Raw genomic sequence first — 25585 nt, 5'->3', positions numbered from 1 at the left:
TACCACCATCTCATAATTTATGATCCAACAATGCTAACCTACTTATGATTCCCTGCATACATTGTGCCCTGGTATTTACAATGCTATTCCCTCTTGTTTTTCCATTTATACTCACTTGCCTGTCTAATTCTTACTCATTAATTTATTTTTTAAGGATAATAAAATGAAAGTTAGCTTTTACTGTTTCTAAGGCTCAAAGGACATCCAGACTGGACTTCTGTTCTGAATAACAGTGGGTTAGACTTCTGCAGAGCAACTTCGTGCTGGGGCAGAGGAGAACTAAGAAAGGTAGACAAAATATTTTTAAAGATTTGATTTAAGGCATATGAGAGATTCCAAAGCAGTGAGGGTTTAAGGGACAAATATCCAAGAAAGAAGGAAAATGTGGAAAAGCAAGCCCAATTTTCCTCTCAAAGCATTTCCTGGCAGGAATGTAAGTTAGCACAGCCACTTTAGAAAACCATTTGGGGAGTATCTGCTAAAACGGAACTATTCACACCCTAAAACCAAGCATTCCATTCTTAGGTACCTGCCCCACAGAAATGTGTAGCAAAAGCCAAGTCGAAGAGTGTACATAACCACATTATTCATGATAGCTCCAAACTAGAAACAACTGATATTTCCATCAAATATTAGAATAAATAATTAAATTATCCTTGTACAATGGAATGCTACACAGCACTGAAAATTAATGAACTACAGCTATACCCAGCAACATAAATGCATTTTCTAAGCAAACTTTGTATGAAAAAGCCAGATACAAGAGTATATACTATAAGACTTCATTTATATGAAATACAAATAGATAAAACAAATGCATGATGTCAAAAGTCCAAATAGTGGTTTTCTTTGTACAGAAAGGATTGGATCCTGGTAATCTTCTAATACTTGATCTGAACAGTGCTTACCTGGAGGTATTCACTGTATGACCATTTGTCCAGCTGTACATCTATAATTCATGAAAAGTTTGGTATATATGTTATACCTCAATAAAATAAAACAACTTTCAAAACAGGAAAACAGTACATCTGTATCTAAATACAAAATAGTATTATGTACAGTTGAAGAAGGACTAATAGAAATATAAAGCTATGTTTTAGAGAAACAGTGTGTCTCAATATGCACGCCTTCAAAGCTATTACCGTTAAATTACTGGAGAACTACCAACCACAGGTTAAGTGTCTGAGATATACATATTATTTACTACCACAAAGAATTTATGTAGAAATTTTATTTAGACACAATAAGAAAGCTTCTCTTTCCACAAAATATGCTTTACTTTTCAAAGAAAGCCAAAATTGAAAATGGTTATCAATTTTTTTCCAGCTGACATCACCTGGGAGATGCTATTAAATTTCATTTGTTTTAGCATCTGGTGAATGGTTTGGATTGAGGTTTCTGGAAGGCTCTTCCTAGCCTTTGTGATAGGTCATCTGTCCCTTTACAAAATGCTTCACTGTGTATGAGTCCTTAGAAAACATCCCAGGTTTTTCACCTTCATGTTCTGATACAGAGGGGGACTGCATCGACAGTTCTATGCTTTTCCAAGTGCCAGAAAATATTTAAATAGCTTCCAAGGTTTTGTTTTGTTTTGTTTTTTCTAGTTTTGGAGGTTGAGAAAGTGTGTATTGAAAGATCTTTATTTTTAAAAATAGGAGCAAGATTAATTATCAATGTTAGATCAGTGCATTTAAATGGTAAAAATGGTGAGCAAAATGAGCCACTTTCAGCTTGTGGTCCAGCAGGCATAGCAGAGAGATATGAGTTAAGAAAATGCAGAATTAAACATCCACTTTCTGGCTACCTGTTACCTCCATCTGGGGTTACACAGTGTAGCGTCAGTTGCTCCCATTTTTTGACTACCATGCTTCCTCACACCCAGGTACTACATGGGTTCCTTGGACAGCCAAGGCAGGGTGGCCTCAGCCAGGGGCAATAAACAGAGAGCCCATAGGTACTTTACTTCCCAGAAAGAGGGAAGCTCCCCACCCTCTCACCTCCTACAATCAAAATCTGGCATATTCATTGATAAGTCCATAGATACATTCTCCCTGACCTCACAGAATTTTAATTCTAGGTGAGAACTTAAATATTTTTAAAGTCCCTTACTCTATAATTCTGGTAAATGGGCCTTTGCTTTGTTCCCCTACATATGAGTTTCTACTTCAGTAAATTCAGATCCACAGTTCCTATAAAAATGTGGTTACTCTGGCTTACTCTTGTCAGTGTCCCTCTAGGAACTCCCAGAACCAGCATCTACATCTTACCTCCCATCAGATTTTACTGAAACATTTCCCTGAAATCAACTGCTTCCTGGATACCTAGAATTCCAAATGAGTTGTGCATTTTCCACTATAGCATTTCACCCATCAGTTGAGAATTGCTTGTCATCTTGGATTAGACTCCTACTCCCACCTTTATATCAAATGCTTCCTGTCACAGAGACTATGATCAGGAAGAGAGGCCTTATCCCGAGCTCTGGCAATTGCATCTAATGTTTCTGTGATGGACAGATACTAAGATGTCCCCAGATTAGCCCTGTCTCCTGGTCATACCTTGGTGTAATTCCCTCTCTTCAGTGTGAGTGGAAATGTTGACTTGCTTGTAACCAGCAGTATTTAACAATGGGGATGCTCTGTAATGTCTATGATTTCATTAGCTAAGATTGTAACTTCCATCTTGCTAGCCAGTCTCTCTCCATTGACTCTCCTTTATTAAATTTGATCAAGCAAGCTTCCTTATAGAGAGGTCCACATAGCAAGGACCTAGGGTGGCTTCCAGCAAATAGTCAACTAGAAATTGAAACTCTTAGTCCAAGAGATACTCAATCCTGGCAACCAACAATCATGTGAACTTGGAAGAGGATCCTTCTTCAGTCCAGCTTCAGATGAGACCCCACTCCTGGCCAACAATCTTGATTTCAGCTTTGAGGGAGCCTGAAACAAAAGAGCCAGCTACGCCGTGCCTAGACTCCTGAGTCACAGAAACTGTGAGACAGTAAATGTGTGTTGTTTTAAGCCACTAAGTTTGTGGTAATTTGTTACACAGCAATAGATCAATAATACAGTTTCTAATATCTGCTTCACTCCCAAAATGTTACTGAAATTAAGTGGGTTAGTCCCACACTTTTCCAAAGAAGACATCCAGATGGCTCAACATTGCTCATCATCAGGGAAATACAAATCAAAACCACACTGAGATACGACCTCACACCTGTCAGAGTGGCTAAAATTAACAACTCAGGAAACAACAGATGTTGGCAAGGATGTGGAGAAACGGGACCCCTCTTGCACTGTTGGTGGGAATGCAAACTGGTGCAGCCGCTCTGGAAAACAGTGTGACGCTTCCTCAAAAAATTAAAAACAGAATTATCCTATGACCCAACAACAGCATTACTAGGAATTTATCCAAAGGACACAGGAGTGCTGATTCATAGGAGCACATGTACCCCCAATGTTTATATCAGCACTATCAACAATAGCCAAAATATGAAAAGAGCCCAAATGTCCATGAACTGATGAATGGATAAAGAAAATATGGTTTATATACACAATAGAATACTACTTGGCAAAGAGAAAGAATGAAATCTTGCCATTTGCAACAACGTGGATGGAACTGGAGGGTATTATGCTAAGTGAAGTAAGTCAGGCAGAGAAAGACAGATATCATATGTTTTTACTCATATGTGGAATTTGAGAAATGTAACAGAAGACCATGGGGGAGAAGAAGGGGAAAAATAGTTTCAAACAGAGAGGGAGGCAAACCCATAAGAGACTCTTAAATACAGAGAACAAACTGAGAGTTGATGGGCGGGAGGAGAGGGGAAAATAGGTGATGAGCATTGAGGAAGGCACTTGGGATGAGCACTGGATGTTGTATGTAAATGATGAATCATGGGGATCTTACTCCCGAAGCCAAGAGCACACTGTATATACTGCATGCTAGTTAACTTGACAATAAATTATATTTTAAAAAAGTGGGTTAGTCCCAGAGCAGCCCCAAATTATCATATTTTTAATAATAAGCCCCAACTTGATAGGTTTTTGAATGTGAAAAAGAGCAATATATTTAGAGATCAATTTTAATGTCATTAAATTCTGCCATTTTGAGTATCTGAGGTGAGCTAGTGAATAGTTAGTGAACTTCTAAACATTTCTTTTATTCCAATTGGGAGAGACATTGTAGGTTTTCACACCCTACATGGCAGACTATATTTCCCAAAGATGGGTATAACAGTATCCTCCATGCTATGTGCTCTCATGCAATGTGATCTTGCCACTCTTCCATCAGAGGCACAGTCTAGTTCCCTCCTCTTGGGCCAGACTATGTGACATGTTTGTAATCAATAAAATGTGTAGAAGTGAGGCTTCATGATTGCTGGGGCTAGGCAGTAAAGGCCATGCAGCTTCTGCCTGTTCTCTTGGCATTTTTCCTTCAGGGCACTTCCTTTCAGCTTGCTCCTTCCAAGCTACCATGTTGTGAGAAGCCAGAGCCAGATGGAGAGGCCATGAGTAGGAGTTCCAGATGACAGGGTCAGCTGAGCCCAGTCTTTAAGTCCGGTACCAGACCCACAAGTGAAGAAGTCTCCTCACACTTCCCCAGCAGTTTGGATCACCCCAGGCATGGGGGTTTTCCCAGCTGAATTCCCTGATACTATGGAGCAGAGACAAACTGTGATGGTCAGTTTTATATGTCAGACTTGCTAGACTACGGTATCCAGTTATTCAATCAAACACAAATTAGGTGTTGCTATGAAGGTAATTTTGTCATCATGATTAACATCTAAGTCAGTTGGCTTTAGATAAAAGACATTATGCTGGGTAATCTGGGTTAGCCTGATCCAAGCACCTGAAAGTCTGTAAGAACAGAACTGGATTCTCTAAGGAAGAAGAAATTCCACCTGTGGACTGCACTGGCAGCCCCTTCCTGGGGCTTTCCCTTCCTGACAGCCCACCGTGCAGATTTCAGACTAACGTAACTAGCCCCCACAATCACATAAGTCAATTCTTTGCAATAACTTTCTTAATATACATGTATCCTCCAGGTTCTGTTTCTCTGGTGGAATAGTGATACATAAGCCATCTGGCTATGCCCTGTCTGAATTCTTTACCCATGGGAAACTTAGCTTAATAAAATGATTGCTTCTTTATACTACTAAGGTTTAATTATTTTTTTATGCAGTGATAGACAACAAGAATTCATCCTGTTATTTAACCAACTTATAAAGAATTCCCTAAATCACAAGAAAATGCTGACTGTATGTACCTTGCAGCTCTCTCATACTTGAGGCAAAATAAAGGGAGAGTAGACTACTGTCCTTGAATCTGAATACATTATTGGTCATTATATCATTGAGATTGAAATTTAAAAGACACCTATCTTTAGTCAAGAGTATATTAAAAATACACAAGAAAGGGGCGCCTGGGTGGCGCAGTCGGTTAAGCGTCCGACTTCAGCCAGGTCACGATCTCACAGTCCGTGAGTTCGAGCCCCGCGTCGGGCTCTGGGCTGATGGCTCAGAGCCTGGAGCCTGTTTCCGATTCTGTGTCTCCTTCTCTCTCTGCCCCTCCCCCGTTCATGCTCTGTCTCTCTCTGTCCCAAAAATAAATAAACGTTGAAAAAAAAATACACAAGAAAAAAATACACAAGAGCTTCTTAAACTATTCTTAGAGAAATCAATTAGATTTGTAACCTGGAATTTCCTTTGTTAATATCAATGTGCCAGTCACATAAATAATAATAATGATGATATAACATTAATAGTGATTAATAACATTTCTTTAGCTGTAGCTCTACCTTTTTTACAGAACTTCTATTCTCTAAAACCTCCCCTTCCTGATCCAATTTTTCTGAGAATGCCTATTTAAGGTTTCAGTCAAACCTTGTTTATGCTCATAAACTTTTTTTTTCTACTTCCACTTGGTGCCCACCAGATTTCCCCACACATCAGCACCCTTTGATGGTGGTGCCCTAGCACACAGCCATCACCTGCTGTCCATGGTGCTGATTTTTGTGCCAGGGGCACTGTCTAATGACAAAAAGCACAGCTTCATGCTACTGTTGAATCCATTGACCCCAGACATCAAAGCCAGAGACTCAGACTTGGATTTTGCCAGGCACTGCCATGAAAGGTTTTGAGTATTCCCATGGTGCTAAGGACAGTGTTTGGCTGACATTTCAAGTGCTCCTAATATGTCAGTGCCCTAAATGTATCAAAGTTTCATATTCCTTGCACCCACCTTATTCATAATTCCATTTTTTGTGCCATGCTCCTTTGTACCATGCTCCATTTTTAATGGACACAGTGCAATGCTGATTACTCTCTGGGTATATAAACTACTAAGTTTTTTGTGAAAGTGGATTTTTCCATTTTTATATTCAGCCCTCAGTTTCCTAGAGATGAATTGATAAGCATCACACTGGAAAGCAGATTTCAATAGCAAAAAGCATGTTGTACTCAAAATTGGTTCTCATTTCTTATTACCAAGCTTGCTTGTTAATTCTCTCTCCTCGTAGAATAAGCTCATTCTCAAAGAGGTTTTTTTAGAACTTCTTTCAAACAGACGTTGAGTAAACCTTCCCTGATATGTTTAGTTCTTTTTTTAATATATTTTTAACATTTATTTATGTATTTTGAGAGAGAGAGAGAGGGAGAGGGAGAGGCAGAGAAAGAGGGATAAAGAGAATCCCAAGCAGGCTACGCACTGTCAGCCCTGAGCCTGATGCAGGGTTCAGTCTCACAAACCGTGAGATCAGGACCTGAGCCGAAATCAAGAGTCAGACATTTAACCGAGTGAACCACCCAGGTGACCCTGATGTGTTTAATTCTAAAAGGTAACTAGCACCTAGGCTTTAGCTGGAAATGCCTGCTATACCGCATTTCTTTAAGAATTTAGTTTAGTTGAAGGAAAGGTGTGAGTTCTCATTTCATTTTGACAAGTGAAAAACCCAGAACCCCAATTTTAATTAAAACATCTTATCTGGGTGTGGTGGCTTATTTGTATTAACTGATTATAATCTTGCAAAGAGCACAGAGTTAAGGGATGGGCTTTGGAACAAGACTGTCTGAGTTCTCCATTTTGCCAATTACTGGCTGTAGGACTTTGGAAAAGGTACTTAACCACTGTCTGTGCCTCAGTGTTCCTAGCTGTGCAAGGAGAATATTGATAGTTCATACCCCATAGAATTTTAGTGGAGATTAGTTCACATTAATAAGAAGCACTGGCAAAGAACAGTAATTGGTATACAGCATGCACTATATATGGATTTGTTAATATTATTTAACAATTGTTTAGCTATTGTCACTTTGCCAGTCATCACCCAGGCAAAGGGCTTCTCATTTAGTGACACTCGATGAGTAAGAATTGATGTGGTCTGGGCATGTGTCAAGGATTTTACTTATTTCAACACTTCCATGCATTCTGCACAAAAGGAGATGAATTAGAGGACATTGTCTAAATATTTGTATTTATATGTAATAAGGCATTAAATTCTAGTACGTTACAATTAGAAGAGTGTTTTTCTTGGGAGACGTTTTACAAGCAAATGTGTTTTACTGCCATATAGACATCTTTACTATGTTAATACAGCCGTGAATTTTCACCAGCAGCTGGCATAGTTATATGATGCTAATACATTAGATACACATGTAGCCAACATGTGAGCTCCTAGGTGTCAGGCTATATCACTTAGTTATAGTTCATTGACATAAATGTCAGAATTATTCCTGTTTTGACCAATAGGATTACCTCCAAAAGGGCCAGAATCTCTTTTCACTGCTGATTTGTAGATTTTCTTTATCCATTAGCTAAAAATACTGAGTTAATGGATTAACATAATGAATCATCAAAACAAAAAAAGGTGTAAATGAAAATTTAGATTCTCAAACACACACACACACACACAAATATGTACACAAATATTCATAGAGGCTTTATTTCTGATAGCGAAAAACTGGAAGCTACCAAATTCTCTTTCAATGAGTAAAAATGTAAACAAACTATGGTACCTCTAAATCATTAAACACTACGCACAATAAAAAGTAAGGAACTACTGATACACACAACAACTTGGATGCCTCTCAAGAGAACTGTGCTGAGTGAAAAACAGACCATCTGAAATGATTAAATAGGACATGATTCCATTTATATAAATTTCTTGAAATGAGAAAATTGTAGAGATGGAGAATAGATTAGTAGTTACCAGAGGTTGAAGGAAGGAGTTGAAGTGGATGTAGCTACAAAAGGGTGGCACAAGGAATCTCTGAGATGAGACTGGTATGTGTCTTGGCTGTGCTGGTTTCCCATGAATCTACACATACAATAAAATTGCATAGAACGAAACAGACACACACACACACACACACACACACACACACACACACACAGGATTGCATGTAAAGCTGGTGGCAAAATATGGAAAAGATTGGTGGATTTTTATCGACAGCAATCTCCCAGGTGTGATACTACATTAGTTACGTAAGATGTTACCATTAGGAACAACAGGGTCAAAGGCATACAGGATCTCTATATCTTCTTATAATTACATGTGAATCTACAATTATTTCAGAATTAAAGGTTTACAAAACAAGATTCACTTAAGAACTTTCATAAGATATTGTAGAAAGTATAAATTTAAAAATGAAAAGTATAAATCTAAAAGTAGTGATTTCATTACCAGAAGTTTACAACATCTGTTATTTTTAAAGGAGCAATTACATGATTCTGACTCAGTAAATATTTATTGACAGTCTGCTGAGCTCTAGGCACAAGAGCAGGCATTTCAGAAAAGAAAATATTAATTGACCTTCAAGGATACTCTTGTAAAATAGGAACTACAGTACCTACCACAAATGAAGACACATTCAGTAGATAGCAGGTCTGGAACTTGCCCCCAGCCCCAGTACTTTTCCTAGCACTATATCAGATCAGCCTCTGTCATACAGAAATGTCCTAAACAGTACAAAACAACAGCTATCTAGGATGAATTTAGAAGCTTACATGGTACTTTTTTTTTTAATTTTTTTTTAACATTTATTTATTTCTGAGACAGAGAGAGACAGAGCATGAACAGGGAGGGGCAGAGAGAGAGGGAGACACAGAATCGGAAACAGGCTCCAGGCTCTGAGCTGTCAGCCCAGAGACCAGCGTGGGGCTCGAACTCACGGACCGTGAGATCATGACCTGAGCCGAAGTCGGACGCTTAACCGACCAAGCCATCCAGGCGCCCCTTACATGGTACATTTTGTGTATAGTTTTTAAAAAAATATTTATTTTGAGAGAGAGAGAGAGAGAGAGAGAGAGAGAGAGAGAGAGAGAGAGAGAGGACAAACAGGAAAGGGATAGAGAGAGTGGGAGAGAGAATCCCAAGAAGGCCCCCACCCTGTCAACGCAGAGCTGGATGTGGGGCTGGATCCCACAAACCATGAATGAAATCATGACCTGAGCCGAAACCCAGAGTCAGACGTATAATCGACTGAGCCACCCAGGTACCCCTATATTTTTTATCACAAGAAAGGGGTAACTAACTTTTTGTTGCAACAATCCCTAAATTGTATTTTACTTTTCTTTTGTCCTCAGCCACAAGAAAAACCTGATCATTCTCCTACCCACATCTACAAAGAGCTTCCTACTTCCTTCCCTACACTCATTCTATAAAAACACCAAATCTGACTCAACCACTAAATCCTCTTTGTCCACCCCAACCACTGAACTGCTGAAAACAGGAAAACAATAACGGTTTTCTTCAAGGAAAGAAGATGGTCCCTCAGGGAGATTTATAGGCCAATCTGTTTACATATCAAATCTGGATCTGATTTCCTAGGTCTAAAATTACAATTTATGTATCTTATTCTTTCAGTGTTTGCTACATATCATTTAAGGTTTTTTTTTCCCTTAAATTTGCTGGTTCCCTCACAATGCAGTAGCATGTCTTGCTTAATATTTATATTTTTCCAAGATATTACTTCCTAGTGAAAAAAATCCATTATCTGAATTTTTTAAAGGTTGCCCTTGAAATATATTATGTTGAACTAGAATATAATTTTAATAAATAGCTCTTGTTTATATATTAACCAACCCCAGGAAATATATAGACCTTTCCAGAGGCAGCCTCAAAGGAGTACAGAGGTGTAAGTGTTATCATTATTCCCGGCCTTCCCCATCTCAATAATGGCCCCTCAGTCTACCAGTTACTCAAACCAGAAACCCGGGAGTCATTCTGGACACCTTTTTTTTCTCTTCATCCCCACAGTCAATTTATTAATGACTTTTGTCCATTCTGCATCCATAATACATGCTGGTTCTTTCCCCTTCTGTCCATTTGCATCACCAGCCCCAAAGGAAAGTCCACCACCATCATTGTCAGGTGGACAATGTATCAAGTCTCTTATTGGTCTTCTTCCCTCCTATTGTCTTAAATCCTTTCACCACACAGAGACCTGAAAGCTCATGTCACTCATCTAAAACTCCTCAATGGCTTCCCATGTCACTTACAATAAAATCCAATCCCCTGAACATCACTGTGGTTTAAGAGTCTCTACACTAATCTAAGCTTCTCAAACTCAGCCCGACCTATGACCACTCTCCTCTTGTTTCTTACGCTACAACCACATCAGCTTCCTCTAGCTTCCTCAAACATGCCACATTCTTTCTCACTAGGGTCTTACAGGTGTTGTTTGCTTGTCCTGACACGGACTTTCCCCTTTCTTTTCTCAAAACTGGCCATCTCTATTCAGCCTCCAACTCTCTGCTCAAATGTCACTTTCTCAGAGTCTTTTGTAACCAGCAAACTTAAAAATGTTTCACCATCATCCCCTTGGTTCTCCATCACAGCATCCCATTATTTTCCTTTAAATACCTTTCACAATATGAAATCATATTTTTATTTGTTTACTGGTTTGTCTCCTATTATATAAATTCTAATAAGGCAAAGACTGTTTCTGATTTGATCACTTTATAACCATGCCTATCACACTGTAGTAGGTCTTCATAAAGATTTTTGAATGAATGAAAGTACAAATGAAGAAATCAAGGCTCACACAATATTTGTTCAGGGTAGGAGTTAATAAACTCCTAAGCCATAAATAGAACCATAATTCCTTCAGCTTTCACCTAGCACTTGAGCCACTGTATCATACTTTCCTTAATTGTGTATAAAGTATTGTTTTATTGTGAAGTATAAGTGTAAAAACTAAAGACATTCAGAATTCAAAACCCTAATTCCAAAGCTGCTACATTCTATGACTAATGTGAACCAGATACCATCTCTACTACTGATTCAGTTATTTCAATGTAACTATTAATTCTTAATTCGTAATTGTTCAGTTATTTTCAAATTGAAAAGTACCCAGAGAATAGTTTCATTTCAATGTATTTTTCACTAATGTGTAACATCAATATGATGCCTTTTTTACTGTTAAGTTCAAAATAATGAAAGTTCTAATGAGGAGTTAATATGAGCAACTTTTATAATATCATAAATATTTTTCTGATAATTCTGTGTACTGTTTCATTTGTACTTAGTAGCCTTCTAGTTATCTTTTTGTTTAAATTTGGACAACTTTGAAAAAGAATGAATTTTATATGCTTTCAAAAGATGTCAAAGATTGTGTGCTAAAATTGGTTTGAATTGAAATTTTTCAATTTTATAATCACCTATTAATCACGGACTATACAACTTGGAAAAATAAAAAGTCATAATGCTTGTAAGAAGTCATAAAAATGTCTAATGAGCATTTGAATTCAACAGACTTCTTTGATTTACAATTTTATAACATTTCTTTAAAACTGTTCTCAGAATTGACTACTTTACCATATTGTCTATTGAGAACACTTCCACTTAATTCCGGCTATTTTTACAGTCTCTAGACATGTATCTATCATTGTTATAATAATTGTTTTCCAGTGATGCATATGTGATCTCTAGCGATAGTCATATCCATATATATGTGTGTAAATATCTGTAGTTTTAAAGATATATCTATATAGATATACATAAATATATAACTATCACTAGAGAGTGTGTGTATGTGTGTGTGTATATATATATACGTGTGTGTGTGTATATATATATATACATATATATATATATATACTTTTGTTCTCCTCTATTATTATATATTTTGTTCATTTTCTTCATTAGATCATAACCCTCTTGTGATGGAAATCACATCTACAGTTATTTCCTTTGACACTTTCTGCAAAGCCTCCCAAAACACTATGCCCATTGTAGCTACTTAATAAACATTGGCTCATTGCCTGAAGGAAGCAATTGACAACTCAGTCATAAAGAATTCATAGCAGTGCATAAATTTATTAATTTAATTTTTACATCCCTGTGAGAGGCGATGTACCAAAATATTTTCTAATTTTAGGTGAGATCCTCTTGGCAATCAGAAAAGAAAAGGAAAAATAATGTGACATTCATGGCTGGATAATTTCATGATAATAGTCTTTTCAGTGTGTAAAAATTAAACTGTATGAATGAAAGTGGAAAAGAATGTGTCTGTTGATGTAGTTTTCTTTAATTTCCTCCTTAACTTACTTCCCAGATTTGGAATATTTGATGTCAACTTGGGAGACATATATTAACAATAATACTTCATAAGAGAAGAAAAACATTTCCTAAGATAATACAAAAATACAAAACAGCATTTGTTGGAAAAAGAAGGGGCTTTGGGGGCGCCTGGGTGGCGCAGTCGGTTAAGCGTCCAACTTCAGCCAGGTCACGATCTCGCGGTCCGTGAGTTCGAGCCCCGCGTCAGGCTCTGGGCTGATGGCTCGGAGCCTGGAGCCTGCTTCCGATTCTGTGTCTCCCTCTCTCTCTGCCCCTCCCCCGTTCATGCTCTGTCTCTCTCTGTCCCAAAAATAAATAAAAACGTTGAAAAAAAAATTAAAAAAAAAAATAAGGGGCTTTGAACCTAGATGTTTCTGGGTTCAGACCTTGGTTCTGCCACCTACTCATTACGTGACCTCACATGGGTCACTTGTCCTTTCAGAGACTTGGTTACCTCAACTGTAAAATAGGATTTAAAAAATCTACTATATAGCATTGTTATGAGGATTCAATGAGTTAGAACCTGTAAAATGTCAAGTCCTGCTGGTGTGAACAAATGCCTACCTAATATTTTTCTTAAATTGTCTTCCATAATACCTCCCCTTTTGTTACCGAGAATGGTTGCCAGAAGGGGAGCTGGTGAGGGGAAGAAATGTGTAAATCTTTTAGGTGATCAGATAGTTGCTGCAACAGGTAACAATATTCCCCACACTAATTTCTTCCTCTCCTACTGTTCTACCTCCTCACTACATTACAGCTCACTACAAGCAAAGTTCATTAGCAACAGCCGTCTCCTCAAAAAATCAAACTGTTGAAGGCCCTGCACAACATTTCTCTGCCTAGTTTTCCTCTTTTGACATCATACTTTCATTCTAAACTGGAAGATAAGGTTATGGAATCTGAGGACTGCCCACCAACATTTTCAATAACCATACGAGACTTGTCAGTCACAAGTCTGGTCAATGCAGCCCACCAATCTCTCCCCCACTACAGTCCAATCCTCATACATGTCACCAGAATTCTTAGCTTACAGTTTAGCTTTGGTGCTCTCTTTCCATGCTAAAGAATATTCTTGAGCTCAACATTTCCTAAAGTGGAACTACTTACTATGGTTCTCATGGCCTTCCATAATGGAAACCCACCTGCCTATCCACTCTTTTCTCTCAATACATCTTGTCATGAGGTCAAAGAGTTATTGATAAGTCTCAAACATGCCCTAAACCACACACCTTAATTATTACTGTTCTTTCCACCTGCTATACACACTTTCCATTCATAGCTATTAAAATCCTATCTTTCTGTAAAATACAATGAACATTTCTCACCTTCTTTAGCCTAACCTACCTTAAACTCTCTCATCCTATCTTCCTTATCTGAGCAACTACAAACCATTTAAATTCCAAAAGTGGGAGCTACTCCCTCTTTGAAGCCCTCTAAGACCTCTCCACCTCCCTAACCTCAGGTAGAATTGATCACTGCACCACATTACCTGGCACATATTCCTTTCAGAGTCTCTATCACACTGCTGGTCTCTCTTATTCACATTTCCCCCATTAGATTGCAGGTTCTTCCTGGGTGCCAGGGTGGCTCAGCTGGTTAAGCATCTGACTCTTGGTTTCGGCTCATGTCATGATCTCATGGTTCGTGGGTTCGAGCCCTGTATCAGCTCCATGCTGTCAGTGCAGAGCCTGCTTGGGATTCACTCTCTGCCTCTCCCCTGCTCGTGTCTTCTTTCTCTCTCAAAATAAATAAACTTAAAAAGATAGAGAGAGACTCCAGGTCCTTCTGAAATGCCTGATCAAAACAACATCAAGGTTGGAAACTGCTGCTCTATATAGTAAAATTGAATAAAATTGCTAAAGTTTGCTATATTCCCTATTAAAATCCTACCTTAAGGTTACAACTATTAGTTTTTCAAAAGAATGTCAATCATAAATATTGAATAGAAGAAAATCTTAAATATCTTCACCCAAATATGAGACTGAAGTCAGAGAGAAAATAAATAAGCAGGGGAGAAGGCAGGAAAGAGGGCACGCACATTTGGAAAATATTAAAACGAATACTGCACTCAGCAAACTTTTTTGAGTATAGACTATATTCAAAGCTCTGTGCAAAAGTTATTTTAAGAGCCTAGAGATTATGATGGTGTCAGATTTGAGAGACTTTTTTTTTTTAATAAAGGCAGACTGCCACATGCAGCACCTCATCTGTATACGTCTGGAGTCTTAGAAGCTTCACTACCATATGTTCCCCTACAAATGGACTTGGAGAGCTTGTTTGGAGGTTCTAGCAGAACTATACCCTCTACTCTTTCAGAAAGTCCTGCTCTTTCAGGGAAGGTCATCTTCTTTGACCAAGTGTGCAGTTTCGGGAAGAACACTCACAGAGTAGTGAGGGAGTAAAGAGACACCCACCTAGCAAGCTAGATTGACCAACTCAACCCTGGTGATCAATGGAATGACAGACATTGCAGCCAGATTTCCCTCACACCTGAGAGACATTTTTAAACCTAGAATGAATAGGAATTGGTGACTAAATATGAAGTGGAGGGTATGTGAGTCATCAGAGATGATGACTCAGAAAGCAAGAGGAGGACCATGGAGTCATTAACCAAGACAAAGGAGTCCATGGGAAAGAGAAAAACGTGGTATGGAGCATATAATGGAATGTGTTGACAAGAGAGGAGGCGTTCCAGAGGCCACATTGGACAGATGGACAATCAGTAAGACAAGAGCCAGATGGGATAAGGTCAGCATGGATAGGGATGAAATGGCAATGAGGGTTTGGGAGAGGACGGCAGGCCAGGTGTCCTTGGCTTCTGGGTGATAGCCATGAATCACAAGGAGAAGGGACCTGGAGGGACATGGTAATGAAGGAATAAAACAATGCAGTAAGAGTCTGGTTCCAATATCCAAATAGTACAATGTTGTCACAGTTCAATAGCTTCCTCATAAAAATACTTTCCTAGATGCCTTATCCTGGATGAACTCTCACTGTGGTGCAACTTCATGGAATCACTGCTTGTAGCTTAAGATATAATTAAAGGCATTGGGTTTTCACATTGTGCTCTGCAAAGCCCCAAGGACTTTATGGAGGGGCTGCATGGTCTTCAAAGAACACAGAAGGGATTGAATTCTAATCCATCAGTGAGATTCCCTTTCAATTTGTTTTACATGTTGGACTTTTCAGAAACAGGTCCCTACTAAGAAGAATTCCACTGTTAAGAACTTAAAAAAAAAAAAAGATTTAAAATTCACTAATGTGTCTCAATCAATAATGAAGTGTAACTTAAGTAATTTGTTATGCATCATAAACTAATGTAGTTTATACATTTTCCATAAATTAGAGTGGATTTAAAAGTATCCCATTAATAATGTCACTCTAACACTTCCAGCTGCATTTCTGAGAGATAGAAAAAAGAATAATGATATTACTAGTATAGTAGGAATTTCACATTATCCAGCTCCACTTACGCGAATGTGTTATTGATGTGAAATTATCCTTCATAAGTGTTGATGAAAGTAAAGGTTGAGAAGTGGTGATCTCCATTATATCCAAAGTCTTTAATACTTGGAGAATGTCCAATTTATCCACTTCTAATCCAGAACCAGGGAAGAATGGATGGATCACCAAAGGCTCCAAGAGCAGGGTCCTTTCTAAGGGCCACAAGTCAGACCTGTGGACACCTTTATACAAGAGTGTCATTTAAAGGTTTCATCGAGATAAAGGGTCAAACTAGGCTAAAACCTATTCAGAAAAGCCAACCAGAGCAAGAACATCACATCTAGAAAAAAAAAAAAAAAAGGTGAAAAGCAAATAAGTGGAAGTGAAGGTAAAGGTGGTGAGGAAGGAGAGTTACTCAAAGCAAATTCAAGTCCTTAGAAGTGTGGAGCGTGGGAATGAGGAGCTACCTTCAGCAGCTGGGGCAGGCAAGAAGATGGCTCGAGTCTACTCAAAGAGCATTTACTTCTTTAAGCCTCAGCAACAATGGCTTTTTAAAACTACGTATCAACTTACATAAGAATTCATTGTGGGAAGCCTTTGAATAAGCATGAATAAGAGAGAAGTACATTTTGTAAGATTTGATTAACAGTATGACTTCACTGTACCCTCAGCCCCAACCGTCTGTGAAAATCACAAAATGTTTACTGGTATATCTTATGTAGGGTTGTGTTTCCACATATGTCGTCTCAGCCCATTGTCTAGGCGTGATGGGATTTGCAAAGTAAATAAAGACTTGATTCAGGGAACAGTCTAGGGGGAGAAAAAAAGGATGCCTGGCCACTGGGAGTTGAAACTGAACTTGGCTGACAAGACACAAATTTAAAAATCAGAAGCAGCATCTTTGGGGGAGTGGGGGCAAGTCACTGCATACAACATAGAGTTCCCTGGGAATGCAGTTGTTAGAGGGCATGACACAGTGATAAAGCAAAGACAGAGTAAGCAGACAGCTTCAACCACAGGCAGTAACCACAGGAGAGGAGTTCTCTAGAGTGCGAAAGAGATAGAATTGGATACAGTGCTCATTTAATTCCAGGTTTAGAGTGGAGGTTTATTAAGCCTATTGTAGAGACACCATGACCTGCCTGTCACTTCAAGAGACCCTTGTTCCTCTCTGTCATATGTCCTTCATTCAAATACCTGATAATAAAAATATTATAATAATTTAATTCCATCATTGATAAGGCATAGAATACGTATTACTAGGCCTTATGTTAAATCCCTAAAATAAATAATTTTATTTAGTTCTCATAACAAACCAACCAGTGTTATTAGGAATGATGGTGCCAACGAGTATCTTTAACTCTCTCTCTCTCTCAGCCACTCTCTATTGTTTGATTTGAAAAGCTGACTTTTTTGGAATGTGCTACACAAACTCAGTGCAAGTTCTTTTTCCAATCAGATTGCCAGCAAATCCACTTCTAAATAGAAATTCTGAAACTACCTCTGATTATTATCCCCACCTATGAGGAATTAAGGGTGAGGAGTTCAGTGATAGGCCCAAGGTTGCACAGCCAGGATTCAAATTCAGGTGCTCTGACTACAGAGCATACATTCCTACTCATTATATGCCTTACTGGCCTATAGATTGGGGATTTGTAAAGCTTTTAGCCTAACATGTATAACCTGCAGATTTTACACTTTACATTAATTGTTTCTGCTAATTACACCTTCTATTATGTGTATATACTAAGGTCCTTTGGGCTACAAGATACCAGTGGTATCCTGGTATCCCACCACATGGTAGTGGGAGTTCAGTTGGTGCACAAGAAACTGGAGAACCCAGAAAACTATTTCAGTAGCTATTTGCCCTCATGAACCTGGTTAAGTCATTCATCCCCACTCAGACACCAAGCATCCCTTGAAATGCAGTCATCAGCTGTTACTCATTCTTATGACTCAGCTTCCCTTTGTCTCAGCACCTGTTCCATTTTGTTCTCCTCTACCACTGCTACTACTCTTGCTGTGTCTCATCTTAAAAATTCCCAAAAAGCAAGGATCCAATTTGGTTGGTGGGTCATTATCCAAAATGGGATCCCCTAGAGTATATTGTAAAACATTAGAGGAAATCCTCTGATGTGAAAGAAACAAAACAAACTGTTGGAGGAAAGCAAATTGGAGCAACTATGCAGGGAGAAGAAAACCTCAAGTGTGTTAATATATTCACAGAGATAAGGAGAAAAAAATACATCCATGGAACAATAGGTTGGAATCTTAAAAAGGATATTTGGAAATAAAAAAGAGTTCTTGAAAAAAAAATTTTAAGATGATCATAGAATTATAATGATTAAGCCAATAGTGGAAATAAAATGAAATACTGAAAAACATTCAATTAATCCAAAAGAAGGCAGAAAAATATGAAAAATAACCAATGATTAAATGAGACAAATAGAAAGCCAACAGTATAATATCAATTAAACCTAACCAGATAGATAAGTACACTAAATGAAAATGGTCTAAACACTCCAATTAAAAGGCAAAGATTATTAATCTGTATTGGGGAAAAAAGATGCAGCGATATTCCATGTACAAGAAGCCACTTTAAATGTAAAAATAGGTTAAAAGAATGAAAAGATACATAATGAAATCCTACCAAAGTGCACAAAAAAAAGTTTTGGTATAATTGAAATGGTTCATATATTGATTAAATATACATTGCCAAAACTGACTATACACTTAAATGGTGTGGGGTTTTTTTTGTATATAAGTTATATCAGCATAAAGTTGATGTTTAACAATTAAAAATATGATTGTAGAAATTAAACACACAACAGAAATCCTGAAATAAATATTAAGGAAATCGTCCAGAAAGTAGAAGGAAAACAGAAGTGGTCTATAGTTGAGAAATAATAGGAAAATCAGGGGATTAATTCAGGAGATCTAACTTCATTATAATAGGTGTGTTCCAGAAGAAAATGCAGAGAGAGCAAATAAAAATCAATTTCAAAAAATGTTAACAAACTAAAGGACTTGAGTTTCTGGACTGAATGCCCAACATAATGCATCAAAATAGACACATAAAATTTCAGGCCATTAGGAAGAAGAGCAAATATAAAAAGTCTTCCAGACACAACAGGTTTTACAGACCATCAAAAATAATGACAGAATTTCGGCTTCTAATTAACAGAAGAAGCTATGAAACAACAGAGCAATGCTTTTAAAATTGCACAGGAAAATGATTTGCTTCCTAGAATTTTGTATCCAACAAACTATCCATCCACACTATAATTAAGCCTGAAGGTGGAATAAATACATTTTTGAATATACAAGTCTCGAAAACTTTGCTGCCCATCCTTTCTTTCTCAGGAAGCTACGGAAGGATGTTATCCAATAAAATGGGGGAACAGAGGAAGAAAAACACTGAGAACTGAAGAAAACAGAGGCTGCCACACAAGAGAGAGATGAAAAGGAAATCCCAAGATAAGATCCTAGGACAGCTTGGCAGCAGGTCTTGAAAGCCACTACCTAAATTTAAATCAATTAGAAGTTCCTGGGAAAGTTATTTCCAAAAGATGAAGCTGGTAGAATATGTGATGTGTTAATAAGAGGTTTACACAATTGGGTGAGAATTTGGGTTTCAATTTGTGATAAACACATTAAAAGAATAATCATCAACAAAGAAGATAATTTGGAAAAATCAAATATTGTGCAGGAAAAACAGTTATAGTATATTACATTACTCAAGTATAGGCATCATTTGAATAGTTTTAATTATTTACGTGCAGACTATAGACCCAATGAAATTTTTCAAGAGAATAAAACTCTACGGAGGGGATGGGAGAATGGACGGATGGGAAATGTGTGGGTGATTGGGATGGGCAAGGAGGGGAGGGAAAGAGAGCTAAATCTTCACCTTTCATGGGAAAGAGGTAGATAATGTCTAAAAGTGAAAAATTAGGAAGTAGTAATCCATTAAAGTTGTTGGTGCTTTTCATAATGACCTTACAGAACTATTTGACTCTCTACACAATCTGAATATAGTCCTTTGATACAAGGGAAATTTTATTATTAAAAATGCGGAAAAGCCTAAGATATTTTTTAACAAAGCTAAAGCAAACCGGGAGAGCAGTAGTTGAGAAGATTTATAGGAGTGGCTATCACATTGCTTCTCCCTGAGTCCTTCCTCATTCCTCCTACTGAGTACATGCATCACATAAAAATATGACCAGCAGTAGTAAAGCAAGGCCCTTGCACAACTCATTATATTATTTGTGAGATTGACATAGTATTTCCTCTATGGAGCTCAGCTGCTCTACTGAGAATCTTAAGCATGGAACATTTTAACTCTAGGAAATTAAAAGCAAGGGAAGTATATGGAAAGAGACATAAGAATGAGAGATTACAAGAGCAAATGAAATCAAATCTTCATTAGAAGATAATTAAGACCAAGCCCCTGAATAATTCTGTAGCTTCCCCAGGATGTAATGATAGAAATTGGTAGCATTATTAATTTTTCTCATGAACCATTCTCACAGTATGTCACTATTCCCACTATTTATCACTTCTATCTTTTGTTTTACTGAAAACACTCAAATATTGCTTGCCATCTGAAGTTATCAAAAGCCAATCTACGCCACTTCATTTTACTAAGATTGACTGAGCCTAGTTAGAGGAAAGAAATGATCAGAACTGCCTGTAGCTTGATCTCACTGTTCCTGGTGCTTTGCCCTGCCTCTTGGAGGGCCAAATAATAAATTAAAATAATCTGGCCTGGCTCAGTCCTGCATTCCTGGAACTTTTCTTTCTGATTTGGCCTCTCCTAGATATTCAGTCATGAAACTTGGGAAAAACTGGGAATACCTGGTTATAACATTTAACTCTTTGTTAACTAAGTTTGTCTACTATTGAACGGAACTGGCTAAAATTCATTAGCAGAATCAAGAACATCTCTTCATTCTCATTATGAACTGGTCTGTTGATCTCCTGCTTTAGGACTCCCTTTGAGAATTTAAGAAATAAAAAAAAAAAAAAAGCAGGGCTTGGAAGAGAAAATAGCGGTAACTAATTTTATCCTAACTTTAACTGTAAAATAGAAGAACAAAAAGAGTTTAATCAAAGAGGACCTGACATTAATTCCCTTTTACTGTCTACTTCCTCCATGCTAACGACCATGTTAGACCCTTTATATAATATTATCTCTAATCATCAATATAACTCTTTATGATAGCTATTATATCTGCAAATTACAGGTTGTGCACACAGAGGCTTTAGGCAACAAAGTCTTCCCTAGAGCACCTGACAGGCCACAGAAGCAGTGTAATCAGCTGGAAACCCTTCTTCCCATAGCTATGATCTTCCACTATAAGAAGGCGTGCCCTGCTAACAAAATTATACCTATTCCAAAGTTGTTGCAATAATCAAATAAATAAAAAATAACAATACAACTAGAGCTCTGAGACCAGTGCCCTAAACATAGTGAGTGTTTAATAATGTTAGCTCTCAATACAATTATTACTGTCATTAGAGATTTAATAAGCCTTACCTTCTTTTTCTTTTTCTTTCCTCTTCTCCCTTGGCCAAAAGGAAGTAAGAGATATTCCCTTAAGGAGAAAGGGGTGGATGGCTCCATGACTTAAGAGACTTAAGTAAATGGTCTTCCTCCAGGAGATCTTCTCTGTTGATTAGTACACGGTTCCTGTAGGACAGACCCTGTTCTGAATGTCATAATCTGGGTATTTAACAAGAGTTAGTACCCAGTATGAAACCTATCGTCCTGTCTGGTTTAGTCCTTCGGCAGGACTGCTACTGAAGGATTTATACTACATCCTGAGAGTTCCGGGGCCAGCGTCATAAAGCAATACTTATTTCTCATTCCTGTCTCTCACCCTCATAGAGTAGGGGTGAGCCCAAGATGCAGTTTGCATGGATTTTTAACACTCTTTGATTAGCTAACTCATAACACTGTTCTACCTAGCCACAATAGCCATCCTACTTCTAGGAGACAAAGGGCTGTAGCTATCAGCTGCGTTCATGTAATTATTCCTATCAAGAGCCTCTCCCAATGTTGCTTTATACTCTCAACCAATCATATTTCATGTACTTATCTTACAATTTCCCCTATGGGCTCCCTCCCACATTGCTACATATTCTTAACATTCATATAAATCTCTTCCCTTCATCCTCTCCCAACAAATACCAGGCAGTTACAGGTGAGTCTTCTTTCTTCCCCTCACATGAGCGTCTCCACGCCTGGGTCTTTAATTAAATCTTGACTGCTTTTCTGAGTCAATCCTTCACCTCCCACCTCCAGGCTGTTGGTGGATACACAGCTGCTCATCTCCACCTCCTTCTCCTCCTCTCCTCTTTAGGCTTCTCTTGGAGTTTCTTCTAACAATAACGTGAGAATTGAGTTCTTCGGTCTCCTCCTCAAGTGTTTGCCCATAGGAAAGATTAAAGAAAAAAAAAAACTCAGAATCTGTGAAACAACATTTAATTTCTTACCACTGTACACAAATACTTGCCTTAATCCTGATGGTGCATGAATGAGTAGATATGATTCTCCTATTATTAGAAAGGAGCATATTTTTTTTTTTTGAGAGAGAGAGAGAGAGGAGGAGGGACAGAGAGAGAGAGGGAAAGAGAGAAAATCCCAAGCAGGCTCCATGCCTAGCACAGAGCCCGACATGAGGCTTGATCCCACAACTGTGAGATCATGACCCAAGCTGAAATCAAGAGTCTGACGCTTAACCAACTGAGCCATCCAGGTGCCCCAGAAAGGAGCATTATAATAATGACTCTCATAAGACCCACGTGTGTGTACATTCATTCATCCATATATGAATTCATCCAACAAAAATACCTTACTTGCCTGCCGTGTGCTAATCGCTGTGGTAATGCCAGAAGCACAAAGGTGAATCAGATGGAAACTGGATCAGGGGACAGAGGGCCAGACTATGACCAAGGACGACAATAATACAATAGTGTAGTAGTTCAGACAAGTAATAAGGTCCCGAAGGAACCCAAACAGTGGCAGTGAAGCTAGGAGGCAGGATAGAGACACAAGATATAAGGAGAGTCTATCAGAAGGATGTGGTTATTTTGTGAGTGTGAGGAACAAGGGGGGAAAGAAACAAAAGTCTAGGATGCCTTCAAGATTTCTTGATGAGACTGGGTGCATAATGTTATTCCCAGTCAGAGCATAGGAAAAATCAGTTTGGAGGGAATAATGGGTGCAGTTTTGGAAACCAAGATACCTGTGGGATATCAAGGTGCAGATAACTACCAAGTGTTTAGATTAGAACTAGAAATACAAGTTTGCTAGATTAAATACTTGTCACAGAGTAGAATCTCATCCTCAATAGGTGTCAAAAGCTGTTTTATGAGACAATTGCTTGCAAGACAAAATCATCTTCAAGATTCTCTAAAACATTTCCTTAGGAACATAAACCATATTATACTGGTCTGTCACAGAACTGCTTTAACTAAATTGAATCTTACCCTGATGCCACTGTCTAAATGGAACGTGTTTATAAAACAGCCCCCGGGAACTTATGAGTTTATCTTTTGGAATAATGACATTGAAGATTTGATTCATGTCCTTTGGAGGCCTCCTCATCCACCCCTGAGAGCTTTCCACCCAGTGGCACCAATGGTTGGATTTCTAAACAACTGCTATCTTACAGGCATTTTGGATTGCATAACCATAATGAGATTTCACCCTCTTCTCACTGGTTTCTGAAAAGCTTAAGACTAAATTTGGGACTTATAGCATATTTAGCCTCATTCCTCCTGGGTGACATTTTGTTTTCTCCCTTATTTCAATTTGTTCCTTTTGTCTCCTACTTATTTTTTGCTTCTCAGTTGGATTTTCCTGTATCCTTATTAGCAGTTTTAAATCATTCCTGAGACAATATGTATTGTTTAGAAAGTAATTATTTATTCATTCACTTCCCTTTAGAATTCATGAATCCTCAGCCTATAGATGGGAGTCAGAGAAGAGAATGAGACATGCAAAGAGCACACAAAAAGAAGAGGAAAATGAATCATTCACATTTTAGGGTGGAAATAGGAGGAATTGGCAAAGGAGACTGGAAAGAAATCATGAAATGACCCTGAGAGAACTGTGCCAGAAAATCCAAGGAAGAAAAACTGACCACAGAGAGTCAAATGCTGCAGAGAGATTAACTATAATGAAGTCTGAAAGCAGTCCATTGGATTGGATAATTAGATGATGGCCAGAAATGGCAATTTCATTGACTTGGTGGAATCAGTTGCCTGACTCCCAAAGAATGAGTCAAAGCAGAAAATAAGGATAATCCTCCAGTTATAGAATGAACAAGTCACAGAAATAAAAGGCACGGCTACAGGGAATATAGTTGATGAAATTGTAATGACATTGTATACTAACAGATGGTAGCTACACTTGTGGTGAACACAGCAACCTGTAGAGATGTTAAATCACTATGTCGTACACCTGAAACTGATGTAACATGCCTGTGAACCATACTCAAATTAACAACAACAAAAAAAAAATCTTTAAGATAATTCTTATGAGGCATTCGACTCAGAAGGGAATAAGAGACATTAAAAGACAGCTAGAGGTTGACTTGTGATCAGGGATGAAGCTGTTTTTTATATAGAAAGGATTTTGTCATGTTTAGACTGCAGGGAAGAACTGAATTAAGAGAATAGGAAAGTACAGGGAAGAGAAATATGAAGCAGTGTGTCAGGTTTGGGTGACTGAAGGTTAGGGGTAAAGACAATGTTAAAGATTTCAGAGCCCAGCAGGCAGCCATTCAGGTAGCTGAAGAAGATTTAAGGGAAGTTCAAGAAGATTTAAGACTAAAATGTTGAATTTTTCATCTATGTAGATACTATAGTCACCCAGGATCATGGCATGACTTGGAAGACTGTGATCCAGATGCCAAACCCTCAACACATTTGGAGTTTGGATGACAGCCAGAATAAGGTTAGATGGTAGTATGGACAGAACGCAGTGTCCAAAACGGAAGGGGGTTTTGCTTGAAGCTAAAAGAGAGATGATTTGCCAGGGCTAAAGGCGATACTGGGAATAGTCTAGTGCTGCCCTGGATCCCATGGAGTCTGGACAATACGAGGCAGTTTTATTTTTTTATTTTTATTTTTTTTCAATATATGAAGTTTATTGTCAAATTGGTTTCCATACAACACCCAGTGCTCATCCCAAAAGGTGCCCTCCTCAATACCCATCACCCACCCTCCCCTCCCTCCCACCCCCCATCAACCCTCAGTTTCTTCTCAGTTTTTAAGAGTCTCTTATGCTTTGGCTCTCTCCCACTCTAACCTCTTTTTTTTTTCCTTCCCCTCCCCCATGGGTTTCTGTTAAGTTTCTCAGGATCCACATAAGAGTGAAAACATATGGTATCTGTCTTTCTCTGTATGGCTTATTTCACTTAGCATAACACTCTCCAGTTCCATCCATGTTGCTACAAAGGGCCATATTTCGTTCTTTCTCATTGCCACGTAGTACTCCATTGTGTATATAAACCACAATTTCTTTATCCATTCATCAGTTGATGGACATTTAGGCTCTTTCCATAATTTGGCTATT

The 25585-nt window shown here is 38.2% G+C and overlaps 1 long non-coding RNA gene across 1 annotated transcript in view; it reads right to left on the bottom strand.

Moving 5' to 3' along the window:
• Nucleotides 1-25203, bottom strand: part of LOC123386652 — a 98802-nt gene extending 73599 nt beyond the window's left edge. Inside the window, exons 1-2 of the long non-coding RNA XR_006600886.1 lie at nt 22193-25203; nt 21539-21691 (exon numbers count right to left, since the gene is read on the bottom strand). This is a non-coding gene — a long non-coding RNA (uncharacterized LOC123386652). The remainder of the gene's footprint in view (nt 1-21538; nt 21692-22192) is intronic.
• Between the last annotated feature and the right edge of the window lie 382 nt (nt 25204-25585).

The sequence above is a fragment of the Felis catus genome, chromosome B4 (assembly GCF_018350175.1).
Source record: "Felis catus isolate Fca126 chromosome B4, F.catus_Fca126_mat1.0, whole genome shotgun sequence".
Lineage (NCBI taxonomy): Eukaryota > Metazoa > Chordata > Mammalia > Carnivora > Felidae > Felis > Felis catus.
This window is presented reverse-complemented; position numbering and strand designations above follow the sequence as displayed.